Source organism: Ascaphus truei, chromosome 17 (genome assembly GCF_040206685.1).
Source record: "Ascaphus truei isolate aAscTru1 chromosome 17, aAscTru1.hap1, whole genome shotgun sequence".
Lineage (NCBI taxonomy): Eukaryota > Metazoa > Chordata > Amphibia > Anura > Ascaphidae > Ascaphus > Ascaphus truei.
This window is the reverse complement of record NC_134499.1, coordinates 12631189-12649029: the sequence shown is the minus strand read 5'-3', so window position 1 is coordinate 12649029 and position 17841 is coordinate 12631189. Positions and strand designations below refer to the sequence as shown.

Below are 17841 nucleotides of genomic sequence, written 5' to 3'. Positions count from 1 at the left end.
AATAGCAGGAACGATAAGAAATAGCAGGAAGGCTCATTTATTCCCGAACTAACAAGTCTACGTGTGCCCCATTCAGCTTAAAAAATATCACCAATCAAGCGTCACTGCATTGGGTTTTTTCTGGCCAATGTACTTTGTGTTAACTCCGTCCCCTTGGGCTAGTTGAAACATTATCCTTCTGGTTTCAAATCACATTGCTCCATGGCAATCGTTTGCAGGACAGGGGGTTTTGATTCATTGGATGGGATCTGTCAACGAATGTAGGAACGTGTGAAAAACAAGACGTTGGAGGACGGAGCTGAAGTGATGAGCAAGGTAAGTGAGATTGAAGAGTACGGTGAAAGGGAGGCCTTTAAATCAGCCGTATAAATAAATAATGGCATTGAGCATGTACAGTATGAAGCGATGCTGTCGATAATGAATGGAATAAAACACAGAATAAATAAATAATAGAATAAAACACGGAGCAGAATTGTAATTGAATGTATACCATACATACCATACAAGTAGGTATGAGATGATTCAAAAACAAACCTCACGGGCAAAACATCAAGGGTGTTTGACCCTTACCTACTGGTGATCCACAATGCATTGTTTCCACCTCCTGCAGCAACAGGCTATAAAACCTAAACAGTGCTAACAGCATCTGCAATAACTGAAGTCATATTTGAAGTCTAAGGGGGTTGGTTGTCCATTAAACTGCAATAGTGCCAATCAGGGCACTACTACATGGACACTGACATTGAATTCGAAGGGAGTGTTGTTGCTCTAGTGCCCCAATTGACACTATCACAGTTTAATGGATTGCCTCCTAAATCCCAGAACCCGAATGAGCATCCATCCATCCATCCTCTCCAGTCTATGACACCACAGAGTGAATGACTCCTTTCCAGTGAGTAACACTCCAAACAAGGGAGACACTTGTCAGGAACATAGATGCTAAAATTGAGTGAGCTCCAAACGCATGGGGTGCAAAATCTAGAAAAAGAACCTAACTGAAGTATTGACACTGTGACCTTGGGCAGGTCATGTTATCCCACTAGGCCTTCAGCATTAGATTGAAAGCCTTGCAGGACAGAGATTAAAGCAGCAGTTCAAGCAATATCCTAGGTGTGGTTTTTTTTTTGTTTTTGTTTTTTTAATAAATCAGTTCTGTACTATGAGAAAATACTTGTAGCATTTAAAAAAAATGTTTTAAAGACAATTTTTAATGTTTCTAATGTAGGAAGTATTTCCAAAGTCACAGCCCCCCTTCCCCTTCTGATAGGATCTGGCTCTTGAGCCCCGCCCCCTCTCTAGCTTTGCACCAATTGTATCTAGTAACTGCCCAGTCACATAATATTGCTGGACTACATTGCCCACAATGCTGTGCAAGAACTGAATTAAATAACCTGAGCAAGCGATCGATTACAGAAGAACGGATCGATCTGCAGCTTAGCTAATCACTTGTCAGTGTGCAGATTGTATTGATGCACATACTGAATCGGAATTGTTTTTTTTAACGGCAGATTGAACTGCAGCGTTAAATGGGGTTGTATTACTCTCCTGTATGGTCAGTGCTGCATATAACTGGGCACTATATAAAAATGTCACTATTTAGCATAGAGACATTTAGAGCCATTAAAAAACAATCTCCTACCATCCGTGTAATGGCAAAAACAGCATTTTTAGAGCTGGGTGCACAGTCCACAATGTGCTAGAATGCTCAGGAGATTACGGTTGCGAGTATGCGATACGTCCAGGTGACACAGTATCCCCTATGGTTTAATCTGATATGACTAGCAAGTCTGGTGAGTCAGATAGGGCGAATATTTTGAGATCACAAATACTATGGGTCATTTATCGCTGCTAACCTCAATGCCAGCACCTGATGCACAAATAAACATACATACACTGATACACACAGTGTACACACATTAACACACTGGGCACACACATTAACACACTGATCCACAATGTGCACACACATTAATACACTGATACACATACATTACCGTGCACTGATACACAAACAGACACACTGATACACATAGTACACACACACTGATACACACAGTACAGATATTAAAACACTGTTACACACATAGTAAACACCCTGATACATGCAGACACATTGATACACACTATTTCCACAATTCTACACATACAGACATACATACTGATGTACACAGATGATACAGACAGTACAGACTCATTAACGCGTATACACACAGACACACCGAAACACACACAAAGGCCCTGAAACACAGTCTAACAGACACACTGATATATACAATGATGTATACTTACACCGATTTGAACATGCACACTTCCACATGTAAAAAGATACACACAGACCTACACAAGCCTTTACACTGTTCGATGTATATATATTTATATACTGCTGCAATTGTAAGCCTGTGAATATTGCGCTTTTACAGGTGTTACACAGACTGCACGTCAGAAAGCCGACAAACATTTTAATATTCATGAACATTGCTGATAATAATTCATATGAGCCAGACACTGCAATCATCTGACAACTCAGTGACACGCGGTTTCCCTTTCATTTTATGGATCCTGACAACTCATTTTCAGCTCATTTTCTCCACTGATTTATGTTTACGGTGTTTGTTTTTTGTTTTATGCTCACAGTGCGCTAGCAATGTCTGCCGCGTTTTTACCACCAGGGAGCGTGGAGAATGTAAAACCCTGTCCTGAGGCTTTAAATAAAGAATACAGTAATAAGAATAATAACCAGGCAGACACCAATGGAGTCCCTTATCCAGGAGCTAGCAACCCGAGTCAATACCATGTTGGATATCTTTATATTTAGCTTTAAAAGTGTTACAGAAAAAACAATATGGCCGCCAGGTTGACCAGCAGAAACCACACACTCCAACATGATGTGGGAATACAATAGGTCCCACTGTTGTTCCTCTGCTCGTGGTGGACGGAGACACTTCCAAGCGACCCCTATGGAAGTCCCATAACCTGCAGCTTACCCCACACTAAAACCTTTCTGAGTAAGTGGTACAGCTGGCCTTATAGGAGCCAAAAATATGTAGTGTTCCTGCTAAATAGGTACGGTTGTAGGATATGAGAAGCTGTATATGAGTAGGGTTACTGGCTCTGCACTTCTGAAGCCCAGGCTGTTCTGCAAAAGCTGTATAATGCGGCAGGTATACGCTTATAGGGGGGCCATGTTAAAGTGGACATGAAGTGAAAGGTGACACTGTGTGCTCATTTGCATGTCATTACCCAGAATCCCTGGCTGCAGCGGACACATTGTATGCAAAGAGATAATGGGGCAGGGCAGGGCTGCAGACTTGTCTGACACGTGCTCACAAGAGGAATGTGATTTGCTGTACAAAGTTATCTCCATGTTTTGTCCACCAGACAAATATCGTAGTCCAGTGGAGGCAACCGATGATATCTCAGGGGGTCCCCAAAACTGGGACCACCATGACAGCACTGGGGACCCCTAATGGGGGGGAGGGGGGAGAGAGACCATGCAGATGACCGTTGTAAGGTCTAGGCAGCTGCTTCTGCTAAAGATCAGTGAGACCGACCCCAAAGTATTGAACCTCACAGTGCGAGATGGGCTTTTCTCTACTTTCTCCCCTAATGTGTGTGTGAGGCCATATGCTTGTATTTTCTGTACACCCCCCCACGTATGTCTGTGAATACTCGCGTGTGGGCGAGCTCAGTGCAAATGCATTTGTGAGCTGGGAGTTCAGTGACAGCCCGTCCGAAGGTCTGCAATCACGGAATATAATTATACCCGCGCTTACCGGGGCGAACAATGGCAGTTTAGAAAAGCCCAGATTCCCTCCCCCTGTCCTCTGCTCAGCACACGGTAATGACAAGATGATTCAGCTTCCAACCAGAATACTTGATTAACTCACCATGGAGACGGTGTGTGGCAGATACAACATACATGCCAGCAGTATGGACGAAAGGATGATAAACGCCACCCACTCATCAAACCCTCTCTTATCAGCTGTCCCCAAAGTGCTTCAATGGTATCACACGCTTAAAAGGATCCCCTTTTACATACATGAGTTACCCCCATACACTTTATTGGGTAACCATATTACACACATCATTTGCCCCCATAGGGTCTAATAGACCTTCTACACACATTAGGTTCCAATAGAAAAATGAATAGGAACTCACATCGGTTCAGTGTGATTATCCCTTAACAGAAACCAGCTGCCCTCACAGGCTTTAATAGGATCACCATGTTACATGGATCAGTTAGCCCCATACATAGGGGCTGGCAGGCACATTTTAACAAGCATAACCGGCTGCCCCCGGGACCAGAAGGCACACGCACCCTACACACATGTACACACCAGATGAACATACCATAAACATATGTACACACATCAGAAACACATAACACATACAACAACAGACCAGATGCACGAAGCATGTATGAGCAAACGCTATAGAAAACACATGTACACCACACACACACAGAACATATATGGGCCATACACTTTATTGGGATAACCAACTATATCACACACAAAATGTGCTCCCGTGGACTCTAATAGATCTACACACATTAGGTTCCAATAAATAATTCAATAGGAACTCACATCGGTTCAGTGTGATTATCCCTTAACACAAACCAGTTGCCCTCACAAGCTTTAATTGGATCACCCTCTTACATGCATCAGTTATGTACCGTAGGCGTTAGCAGGATTACTTTCTTATAAGGGTCAGTTTCCCGAAAAGAGTTCAGTAGAGACATTATTTTACAGATTGTCTTCAATGGGATCACACACTTACAAATAAGGAACCCCTTATATACTGTAAACAAATCAGGTGTCCCTATAGCCTTCCATAGAATTAAAAGGCAGGGAACTCTTTCTACACCTAGCCAATGTTAGATATATATATATATATATATATATATATATATATATATATATATATATACATACATACACACACACACACACACACACGTTCATGGGATCACACAATTACTACAGACTTTAATGGGATCTCCATATTTAATGCCTGGGCCACACTCTAACCCACATCGATTAGCCATTAAAAAAATAAATAAAAACGAATTGAGATCATTTTCAGAAAAATCCTGGCTCTTAGTCACATCGCTGAATACCCAGTAGACTATGTGGATATGTAAATTGTCTCTCTGACATCAGAATGCTAAGCAACTGAGCCCATTGTAAGGATATAACCCCTGTGCGTCTCTCTCTGTAACATCTTGGTAATGTGCTTAACCCTTTAGGAGTGCCACGGCCACCTCCAGCACACCGATCATGTGCCCATCACTGGTGGCTGTACGTAAGGGGAGGAGTCATCCCCCTGCCATCCGCCATCGCTTCCCTTGGAGCGGAGAACGCGATCTGTCCCAGAAAAACTACCATGGACCCAGATCCCGCGACGGAGTAGCTGTGTGCTAGACCAAGGGGCGGCCAACTCCAGATCTCAAGGTCCACCAACAGGTCAGGTTTTCAGGATATCCCTGCTTCAGCACAGGCAGCTCGATCAGTGGCTCAGTCTTCGACTGCACCACCTGTGCTGAAGCAGGGATATCCTGAAACCCTGACCTGTTAGTGGCCCTTGGTGACTGGAGTTGGCCGCCCCTGTCCAAGATACACAAAGGGTTAAGAGGCGTTGGGTTGGAGGTTAGATGCGGCCGTTCCCGGCACTGCAATTATCTAAACTGCCAATGGCTCTGTTCTCCGGTGAACGACAGGCGAAGATCTGGCTTCCTGGGGGAGCAATATGGTCGCCTATTTCAAAAGAGTTAAATATATACAGGCGTACCCCGCATTAACGTACGCAATGGGACCGGAGCATGTATGTAACACAGGCATACCCCGCATTAACGCACGCAATGGGACCGGAGCATGTATGTAACACAGGCATACCCCGCATTAACGCACGCAATGGGACCGGAGCATGTATGTAACACAGGCATACCCCGCATTAACGTACGCAATGGGACCGGAGCATGTATGTAACACAGGCGTACCCCGCATTAACGCACGCAATGGGACCGGAGCATGTATGTAACACAGGCGTACCCCGCATTAACGCACGCAATGGGACTGGAGCATGTATGTAACACAGGCATACCCCGCATTAACGCACGCAATGGGACCGGAGCATGTATGTAACACAGGCATACCCCGCATTAACGCACGCAATGGGACCGGAGCATGTATGTAACACAGGCGTACCCCGCATTAACGCACGCAATGGGACCGGAGCATGTATGTAACACAGGCGTACCCCGCATTAACGCACGCAATGGGACCGGAGCATGTATGTAACACAGGCGTACCCCGCATTAACGCACGCAATGGGACCGGAGCATGTATGTAACACAGGCATACCCCGCATTAACGCACGCAATGGGACCGGAGCGTGTATGTAACACAGGCATACCCCGCATTAACGCACGCAATGGGACCGGAGCATGTATGTAACACAGGCATACCCCGCATTAACGCACGCAATGGGACCGGAGCGTGTATGTAACACAGGCAGACCCCGCATTAACGCACGCAATGGGACCGGAGCGTGTATGTAACACAGGCATACCCCGCATTAACGCACGCAATGGGACCGGAGCATGTATGTAACACAGGCATACCCCGCATTAACGCACGCAATGGGACCGGAGCATGTATGTAACACAGGCATACCCCGCATTAACGCACGCAATGGGACCGGAGCATGTATGTAACACAGGCATACCCCGCATTAACGCACGCAATGGGACCGGAGCATGTATGTAACACAGGCATACCCCGCATTAACGCACGCAATGGGACCGGAGCATGTATGTAACACAGGCATACCCCGCATTAACGCACGCAATGGGACCGGAGCATGTATGTAACACAGGCATACCCCGCATTAACGCACGCAATGGGACCGGAGCATGTATGTAACACAGGCATACCCCGCATTAACGCACGCAATGGGACCGGAGCATGTATGTAACACAGGCATACCCCGCATTAACGCACGCAATGGGACCGGAGCATGTATGTAACACAGGCATACCCCGCATTAACGTACGCAATGGGACCGGAGCATGTAAAAAAAGCGAAAATGTACTTAAAGTGAAGCACTCCCTTTTCCCACTTATCGATGCACGTACTGTACGGCAATCGTCATATACGTGCATAACTGATGTAAATAACGTATTTGTAACAGGCTCTATAGTCTCCCCGCTTGCGCACAGCTTCGGTACAGGTAGGGAGCCGGTATTGCTGTTCAGGACGTGATGACAGGCGCATGCGCGAGCTGCCGTTTGCCTAATGGGCGACATGTCCTTACTCGCGAGTGTACTTAAAGTGAGTGTACTTAAAGCGGGGTATGCCTGTATGCTATAGCAGCCCAAGGAAACGTAATACTGTACATGAAAATTCATGAAGGGCCGAGCGAGCGTGTGGGAAATGCAGCAAGTCTGATCTAATACTACACACCTGAGTTATTCCCAACACACAGGGTTTTGAATGAAATGCTGCTAAGTAACTGTTACACGATCCCGATCTCAAGGTAACTGCCCTGTCACCCCCCCATCATCCACCCCCCCCCCCACCCCCATGTGTCACCCCCTCACTATACAGTATAGTGCGGTCAGGTTATACTCATAGTCGGTGTATAGTGCGGTCAGGTTATATTCTGTGTCAGTATATAGTACGGTCCGGATATACTCCGTGTCAGTGTATAGTGCGGTCAGGTTATATTCTGTGTCAGTATATAGTGCGGTCCGGATATACTCCGTGTCAGTGTATAGTGCGGTCAGGTTATATTCTGTGTCAGTATATAGTGCGGTCCGGATATACTCCGTGTCAGTGTATAGTGCGGTCAGGTTATATTCTGTCAGTGTATATATAAAACCTACATTTAAATATAAAAATAAAAATACGTATATAAAATATATAAGACCTCCATATAAAAAATATATAAAATATATGTATATATATATATCTATTTCCATCAAAATAAATATTGTATTATAGAAATGGGAACATCTATTTATAAATAAAAATAAAAGTAAAAATAGAAAACACACAGGGTTAGATAAAAACACTGATCTCTATATCAGCATTTAGACGTGCCGGGCTTAATGTTTTTAAGCGGTGAATCCAAAAGGTCTCTCTTTTAATTAACTCTTTCGCACGATCGCCCCCTCTCCAATTAGGGGGGGCATGTTCAATGCCTTTGATAGTTACATCTTTTGGATTGGACGCATGTCTATGCACATAGTGCAAAATGTGAGTGCAATATTTATTGCTTTATAAATATATTTACAGTGAACATGCAATGTTGCACTAAGAGTGTCATCTCTTTTATTGAGGGTTTGTCCTGCTGAAGCCTGGTACTTCATGTCAAGCAAGTCTTCCATACATGCACACTGCTGGTATTTTATTGAGAAATTGTGAGTCCCACTTGTGATTTTTTTGAAGCTGTTTTTTCCTGTAGAACATATTACACTATATATTATATATTTTTTTCCACATACTGTACAGTGACATCTGCGCTTCCCACAAGTTTCTTTCTGCAATCAACAAAAGGAGGAATTGGATCTGCTCCTTAAGGGTCAAGCTGCGAAGTTTACTGTTTCACATTTATTATTCACTTTATTTATTAAGCACCATTTAAGGTTTATCACTGTACCTCTATTAGAAGTGCCTCACCTCCCCCCCCCTTTTTTGCAGTGTATAGTGCGGTAAGGTTATATTCTGTGTCAGTGTATAGTGCGGTCCGGTTATACTCTTTGTCAGTGTATAGTGCGGTCAGGTTATACTCCTTGTCAGTGTATAGTGCGGTCAGGTTATACTCTGTGTCAGTGTATAGTGCGGTCAGGTTATATTCTGTGTCAGTGTATAATCCGGTCAGGTTATATTCTGTGTCAGTGTATAGTGCGGTCAGGTTATGCTCTGTGTCAGAGTATAGTGCGGTCAGGTTATACTCTGTGTCAGTGTATAGTGCGGTCAGGTTATATTCTGTGTCAGTGTATAATCCGGTCAGGTTATATTCTGTGTCAGTGTATAGTGCGGTCAGGTTATATTCTGTGTCAGTGTATAGTGCGGTCAGGTTATATTCTGTGTCAGTGTATAGTGCGGTCAGGTTATGCTCTGTGTCAGTGTATAGTGCGGTCAGGTTATATTCTGTGTCAGTGTATAGTGCGGTCAGGTTATATTCTGTGTCAGTGTATAGTGCGGTCAGGTTATACTCTGTGTCAGTGTATAGTGCGGTCAGGTTATATTCTGTGTCAGTGTATAGAGCGGTCAGGTTATATTCTGTGTCAGTGTATAGTGCGGTCAGGTTATACTCTTTATCAGTGTATAGTGCGGTCAGGTTATGCTCTGTGTCAGTGTATAGTGCCATCAGGTAATGCTCTGTGTTAGTGTATAGTGCGGTCCGGTTATACTCTGTGTCAGTGTATAGTGTGGTCAGGTTATGCTCTGTGTCAGTGTATAGTGCGGTCAGGTTATGCTCTGTGTCAGTGTATAGTGCGGTCAGGTATTGGTACAATGCCAGGTCCCCTACGAGGCGCTAGTTCCCTGCGGTGGCGCCCGGCCTCAGGCAAAGTCCTGGCTACGTCCCGGCTCTCACTCCTCTCCCATAAGTAGTACATATTAACTGTTTGAGTGCTGGCGGTGCCACGGGTCCCGAGAGCCACGTGATCACTCCGTTACCGATGACGGGACAGAAGGCGTGTCCTCGGTTCCACTCCTTCAACAAGCAGGAAAATGAAGACATGGCTGTTACGTCATATGGCCATTGGAGACCCCCCTGCCGTAATTACGTCTATAGCGCACCCCTAGAGTTAAAGGTCCTTTTGTCATTTATAATGGGGCATGTGATACTCAGGGATCGGCAGCTCCGCAACTCCCCTCCCCCGCCGGCACCACAGCTCCCCTCCCCCGCCGGCACCGGCATTCGGGCCTAACTTCCACATGCACCCGCAGCCGGGTCCCAGCTCCCTCCACCATGGCACTGGAGACCTCTACCCACCCATCGAGGTAAAATTCTTAGGGGGTAGGGGTGGAGTAAGAGGGGAGGGGGGATGGAGTGAGAGAGGGGGGGAATTGAGTGAGAGAGGGGGTGAATTGAGTGAGGGAGTTGTGGGACTTGAGTGAGAGAGGGGATTGAGTGAGCGGTGGTGATTAAATGAGGGTGATGATTGAGTGAGGGGGGTTGAGTGAATGGGTGATTGAGTGATTGAGCAATAAGCCACTTATCGCAACCTTCTCAAACTCGCTCAATTCTAGTAGCCCCGATTAGCTTATTGCAGTTGATCGCCGGTCTAGAATGGAGATTTCCTCTCCAAATCGTCCCGCCACAACAAGTTGGCAAGAATGTGAGGAGAAGCTGCCGAGAAGCGGTGAGACGGCACTTAGAAAAAAATGCATTTTTCCTGCATCGGATTGATGCCGGGAGACTCCGGCGCTGATACCCATTAATATCAGCACCGGAGACCCCCTGCATGAATCAGATGCATGAAAAATGCATTTACAGCCACTTCATTGCCGTAGCGGCTAACCGCTAAGGCAATGAAGGGGTTAACCAGCAGTGCCATGCTTATTGTGGGTAGCGGGGGTGGGTGAAGGTGGTATTTGGCCCTTGGTGGGTGTTTAGGCCTTGCAGGGGGCTTCCGGGTGGACTTAACCTTTTCATTACCTTAGCGGTTAATACCGCTAAGGTAATTAAGGGGTTAACCGCTCCCGCTACCCACCCTTTTACAGATTGGTTAGCGATATTATTTAATCATGTATTTTGGTGCCTACTGGTTTTAATTAATGTGTTGCCTAGTGGTTGTATGAATTAATTGTTGTGTTGGTTACTGCTTTTAGGTATTAAATGTATTTTTTGACTAGTGGTATGATTTATGTAATTGATTGCATAGTGGTTTGAATTATTTTATTGAATGCCTAGTGGTTTTATTTCTTTAATTGATTGGCTAGTGGTTAGTATTGCTTGGTTGGCTAGTGGTTTTAATTTTTGTTTCTGGGTATTTAGGTGCTTGTTGTATCTGTTTTATTCTTGTGTATTTTTGACATTCATGCTTTTGTATTAGTGTGACCATTGACTGCTATAGTAGCTTATCATGCCCATATTATATGGGTATGATGTACTACTATGCCACTCAATGGATACAGCGTGGGTATAGTGGGTCTGGGACGGGTGCTTAGGCCTCCCGGGTGGGTAGTAGGGGAGGGTGGGTTAACCCCTTAATTACTATAGCGCTTAACCGCTAAGGTGATAAAGGGGCTAGGGGCCATTAGATTGTATTTTTTATGCATTGTTGCTGGCATCAGAGGACACGGCCCTGCAGTATGCTGAAGAGGACGTCCTTCATATTGGCAAGGGTAAGTAGAAAGGTTTTTATTTACTTTATTTATACTGGCTGGCTAATGTTGTGTTTAATAATGGGCAAATAATCTATTATCCATATCTGGATAATAGTTATTTTGCACATTACTGTACTGTATGTGTTTTGGGGGGGGGGGGGGGTGTAGTTATTGAAATCTAGGCCATATTTTTTTAAATACAGCAATGGTACTGCAGGCCAGCGGGGACCCACGGGGACCACCTGAGGACCCCCTGACACCCACGGTGACCACGTGAGAACCGCAGGACACCTGCGGGGAGCACCCGGGGACCCATGTGAGGCCTCCGGATACCCACAGGGACAACCCGCAGGGACCACCCGAAGGCCCACAGACACCCGTGGGAACCACCCAAAGGCCCCCAGACACCGTGGGAACCACCTGAGGGACCCCAGAAACCCGTGGGAATGACCCAGTGACCCCCAGTCACCCACGGAGACCACCGTGGACCCCGTTGGGGACCACGTACACCCACAAGGACTACCTGGAGGCCCACGTAGCCTAGCGGGGCACACCCGAGGGCCCCCAGACACCCGTGGGAACCCCCGGGGTGCCCTGTGGGAGCTGCGGACACCCGTGGGGACCACCCATGCACCCCCACCGGCCTGTGGTTTTTATCCTGTGTGTAAAAAAAAATTATGGTTTTATGTGGGGTCACAGGGGGTGGGTTGTGTATTGGTTTTTACTACATATTTTAATTAAAATGTTATTACTAGCGTAGATGAGCAGGGGGTCTCCGGAGCAGAACCTTGTTATTTGAGGTCCAGGGACCCCCTGCTTCCCGAAATACAGGCCCCGTTATAGGGTGCCGTTATCTCCTATGCAGTAAATGTCTTGCGTCATGTGACCGGGACATTTCAATGCATAGGAGATACCGGCACCCCATAACGGGGCCTGTATCTCAGGTAAGCAGGGGGTCCCCGGACCTGAAATCAACGGTTCTGCTCCGGAGACCCTTTACTCATCTACACTAATAATAAAATGTAAATATAGTTTTTTTCTGCCGAGATTTGCGCAGGGAGAGAGGCGTCTCCCTCTCTCTCTGCAGCAGATAGAACTCGCCGGGTGAGCCCTTTTCGGAGGGCAGATCATCTCACCGCCGGCTACTCGCCATTTGTTGAAATGTTGCTCTCACTGGTATTCGGGGCTTTCTGCACACCGTGATAACAACGCTGCCAAAAATGGCGATTTAAAACCCCCGGCGATATTTTCTATCGGACTTTACTGCATGTGGCCCATAGTGCTTTATTAGTAATAATGATGCAGCGGCAGCAACCGCAAAACAGCAGGGATCGGGATTCAAATGTAAAGCAAATGTAAAAAAAAGTCCCCACAATATGTGTCTATAATTTAATTAAAATAGAAAAGGCAACAAAAAAAAAAACGATCAACATTTAACTCTATTTTTGGCTGGCCCATGGAAAAAATTAGTCTGTGCCGTAACCCCCTCGTTACAATAGGAAGATATAATTCCCCTGGAGCTGTCAATAAATTACTTTCAATGGGGCTAATATATATATATATGTATATATATATATATATATATATATATATATATATATAGATATATATATATATATATATCTATATATATATATATATATATATATATATATATATATATATGTAATGGATTATATATATACATGCTGTGCTTAAAAGCTGTGTGATCAAGAGAGCATTTGCTTATAAGGGTTCCATGTAAAAACGGATTTCAGGCAAAAGGGGACACGTGTTCCCATTTGCATGTCATTTCCCATAATCCCTTGCTGCAGTGGAAGCACTGTATGCTAGGTGATAATGGTGAAATTTAGGGGTGCAGACCTGTCTAAGACATGTGAATGTGCCCACAAGTGATTTTATTTATTGGCTATATGCTAACGGTGGAGGTTTTTTGTCGCCTTTTTCACCCACCATAACTTAAAATGTGATATATATATATATATATATATATATATATATATATATATATATATATCACAGCTAAGGGAAAAGAGATGATGTTGTAGTTACACTAGGTGAGGAACACACAGAATCACGCAGTAGGGTGTAGGCAGCTTATATGATTAATGCCCCACAGGGACACAGTTAGCTTCAGGCAAGAATGAGAATAGCTAAACTGAGTCCCGTGTCACTGTATGCAGAGCGGGTGGGCCATGTGAGGGAGGTTGTGCGGTGACAACGGGGCTCTCTCCAGGGACACTTGTCACCTGCGTTTTCAGGCAGCGCTCTGCGAGTTGCAGTGACGTGAAACGCCAAATCAGGGAAATCAGCTTCGTTCATAAACCGCTACGGTGGTTTTGGGGTATATTTAAGGGGGCTGTCCGGAGCAGAACCGCATTCATTTCAGGGTACAGCGGGTCCCGTGAGGCATTCTTATATCAGAGCAGCTGACGGTAACACCACGTCTGCTCATTATACCTAACCAAGTAAGGTACTTTCTGCACTTAAGCAATGCATAGTGCTACTCTGTGGTCAGTGAGCTGTAAGCAGACTACATTATAAGAGGAACACCTTGCTACAAAGTGTTTAAACTAAGAACGCCATACATTAAACAAACTCTGCTTCTTTGAATGACACAGGAGGTTCCTGATGTAGGTATATGGACAGGATGCCTCACGGGACATTTTGAGCCTTTTTAATGTTTGCAAGGGTCGTTTTTGCATCTCTGTTGTATAACCTAGTTTATGAGGATATACTAGGGAAGCTATTTTTTGCCTGCCTTAAACCCTATCTCCTTGTTGTATTTAATCATACACTTGGAGCCAATCAATCTGTAATCTGCTAGTTGCAACACCACATATATTTGTATGGGTTGGTAGACTTAGATTGACAGGTGTGTCCTAAACGAGACACTTCTAGGGTTAATTATAGGTGCAAACCTGGTTTATATGTATCTGATGAACTGACTAGCTCAAGGTTTAGTATATTATGCCAATAGGTGTGGTATATTATGCCAATAGGTTTGGTATGCTTGACAGCAGTTTAGAGTGATCTAAGAATTGCATGCATTTGAATAAACAGCAAGTAGACTTATAGTTCTTTGCAATACACGTGTGTTAGGTTTAGTTAAACTGCTGTGTCTTAAATGTGACACTTATAGGGGAAAGCAAAAGTGCAGACACATTACCTAAATTGTGTCAAGATCCTCCAGCAGTGTTTTGGGATAATAGGATACATTAATGCGGTTGTCCGGAGCAGAACTGCATTCATTTTAGCCCCAGGGAACACCATGGGATACCGAGACCCTTACCAGGGGAAACAAAATGGCCGTTTAAAGCTGCCATGTTTCACGGGCCCATAGGATGCCGCATCATCATCTGTTGCGATTTCCTGTTGGCCCGCCTGATGCAGGGGATAGAAATATCAGGAAGTAACCGGCGGCACCTTTCCTGCTATGTACGTAAATCCCCTTTCAAAACCAGGGCGTCATTCCGGTAACGTCACCAGTAAGTAACTCAGGAACACGGGGCGTCTCCAGAGCTGCAAATAGTGGGGTTCAGCTCTGAAAGACCCTCCGATTCTAATCCTCTATATAAAGAGAATCCCCGTGTGATAGAGCACTGATCGGCACTATCGCAGTTTAATGCATAACACTCCACCCCCCCAGTCTCAAAAACATCACACTTCTTTCATACCTCCTTCTGTCACCAAATAGTACCTGTGACAAGGACATCACAGGAGGTCGACAGCCGGACCGCAGAGAGACGAAGCACACTGAACATGGCAGCACAAAGAGGGAGACCCTGGCGTCCACCACGTGAGGACATCCCACATGTTCGATCTGCTGATATCATGGGCTGCATTTACTAAGCAGTGCTAAGCCACAGGGCACTGCATGGCCCAATCATTTGATTGTGGTTTAGCACCGTTCAGCAAATCTGGGCCTCGTCCTTAAACACACAACGCTGTTACCTGATGTAGCCAGGTACCCTCCGATCCCCCCGGGCTTCCGTTTTCCCCTCTTACCTCCTGTGTTGCAGGGAGGGCGACGGCAGGGCGCCGCCACGTTTGCTGTGCGCGCGAACACGCGCAGGGCTCGGAAATGCGCGGCGGCCATTAGGGAGCTTCGTGCATGCGCAACAGTAGTGCAGGTGTGGCGGCCATTACAGGGAAGGCTCTGTACAGTACTACAAGTCAACAGGTAGTAATAGGTAGTAATAGTAATAGGTAATAATAGTAGTAATAGGGCAGTTTTGAATAAGAGCAGTTAGCATAGCTCAGCTTCAGAGGCTGCCGTTAACATGTTGCTAGGCAACCTGAGGCTGTGAGATGCCCGTGGCAGTTGAGAGATTTTTGAATAGAGACAGAGGGAGAGGATTTGAAGATGAGGACAGTTCAGGAAGATGGGATCAGGACATAGGGGGGGGGGAGGTAGGGTCCAGGGAGAGTGTGTCCCGTGGACTAGGCCAGAGAGTTTCCCTAGGTCCTAGATAGATCCCCTGAGCCACAGTAGGTCTGCTGAGAGGTGTACAGCAGGGAAGGCCTGGAGATAGGGACCTTTCCCCTCTAGTACCGTATACAGAAAGGGGTGTGTGTGTGTGTGTGTGTGTGTGTGTGTGTGTGTGTGTGTGCGCGTGCGTGTGACTGCAGGACCTTGTCTGAAGTGCAGTACAGCCTGTCCTATGCAGTGGTAGCAGACTCTGTTGATGGGACGGCTGCAGGATATCGTCTGGAGTGCAAGGCAGCTGCCAAAGTGCAGCATTATTAGAGACTCATTTAAAGGGGTACGATCCACTCGGGGGGGGCCCTTCCAGAGGCATCGGCCTGAGGACTCATCTCTGAAAGGAGCACGTTATCACGTCGTGGAATACTGGTTGCGGTTGTGATCTGGTCTGGACCGAGACCAGGGAGGTATAGTTCATGTGCACCACCGGGCCCCAACCCCAGGGAAGCGCTATCCCCCCTCACACTCACACTCTGAATAAAGTGACACTCTGCGGCTAATGCCTTTACACAGTCAGTGGTCGGGACAATAATAGGGACCCCGTCCCTATTGCCTTAGAGGTGGGAAGGGCATGTTGATATATATATATATATATATATATATATATATATATATATATATATATATATATATGTGATATGTCTATTTCTATTATTGATGAGTAAAGCTTGTTCAATTGCATCTGTGAGTGGTTCGTATGTATATTGTGTAACACTCCCATCTCGCTGGGACCCCTTATCGGTGGAGGCACTGCACCGTGAAGATAAGTATATTCCCCAGGTTCCCCGTGGTGGAAGCTCAGCCCTCCTGGTTGCCAAACAGGTACAGCACCACACTGAGAAGTAGTCAGATACACCTACCCACCCCAATCTCACTTAGGGTGGGGGTAAGAGGGCTACACTTACATGACAACATTCAGATGAATCTGTTTTCTTAATTGGGAAATAGCCTGCCGCTAGAGGTCAATGATGCCTAAATGTGTCTCAAAATCTACTTATATGTGAATGTGATAATAAGGTATTGAGTTTAAAAACCTATGAATGTGTTGACACATCATTACCAATCTATAACTGTCACTGTATTGAATGACAGACTTTAACAAGCTGCTGCCCATTTTGACGCTTAATGAATAGACATGGGGTGGCCAGCTCCAGTCCTCAAGGGTCACCAACAGGTCAGGTTTTACGGATATCCCTGCTTCAGCAGAGACGGCTAAGTCAGTGGCTCTGTCGAAGACTGAGCCACTGATTGAGCCACCTGTGCTGAAGCTGGGACTGATTTAGACACCTGTGCTGAAGCAGAGATATCCTTAGCACCTGACCTGTTGAGGACTGGAGTTGGCCACCCCGGGTATCCTGGAACCTCTCTGTGGGCCTCATTCAGAGAGGGTTGATAAAAATTATCGCCAGGGCATTTAAAATGACGTTTTTTTGGGCATTGCTATCACGGTATTCAGAAAGGCTCGATTACCTGTGATAGCAAAATTCCCAAAACGGGCGAGTTGCTGCCAGCGACAGCATCGAGCCTCTGAAAAGGCCTGAACCGGCGATTCATTTCTGCTGCAGAGAGAGCTGCTCTGAGAGAGCCGCCTCTCCCAGCGGAAATGTCGCCCGGAAATTATTTATTTTAATATACATTTCTTTCATAGTGTAGATGTGCAGAGGGTCTCCTGAGCTGAACCGCGTTGGTTTTAGGTCCAGGGACGCCCTGCTTCCTGAGATACAGGCACCTTTATGGGGTTCCGGTATCTCCTATGCAAGGAAATGTCCCGGTCACGTGACATTCTGATTGGCTGGCATCATTCCCTTTAAGTGACGTCATGTAAAAAAAAAAAAAAAAAACGAAAGTCGGAACATGGTTTTAACAGCCAATCAGGTGGCTGTTAACCATTTTGAGGCTAAATGTGACGTCACAAGCCCTATTTAAGGCCGTGACGCCTCATTTGAGCCCAAGAAGACGACGAGACAACATCGGTTGGGATTTACCATGTGGCTTTTTGGATTGACAGATGAA

At 45.7% G+C, this 17841-nt stretch overlaps 1 protein-coding gene and 1 long non-coding RNA gene across 2 annotated transcripts in view; one reads left to right on the top strand and one right to left on the bottom strand.

Annotated features, from left to right (window-relative positions):
* Positions 1 to 17841, bottom strand: part of GRIN2B (glutamate ionotropic receptor NMDA type subunit 2B) — a 375272-nt gene that overhangs the window by 326993 nt on the left and 30438 nt on the right. The gene's annotated exons all lie outside the window — the stretch shown is intronic.
* Positions 15704 to 17841, top strand: part of LOC142467952 (uncharacterized) — a 38115-nt gene continuing 35977 nt past the window's right edge. The window contains exon 1 of the long non-coding RNA XR_012788529.1: positions 15704 to 16235. This is a non-coding gene — a long non-coding RNA (uncharacterized LOC142467952). The remainder of the gene's footprint in view (positions 16236 to 17841) is intronic.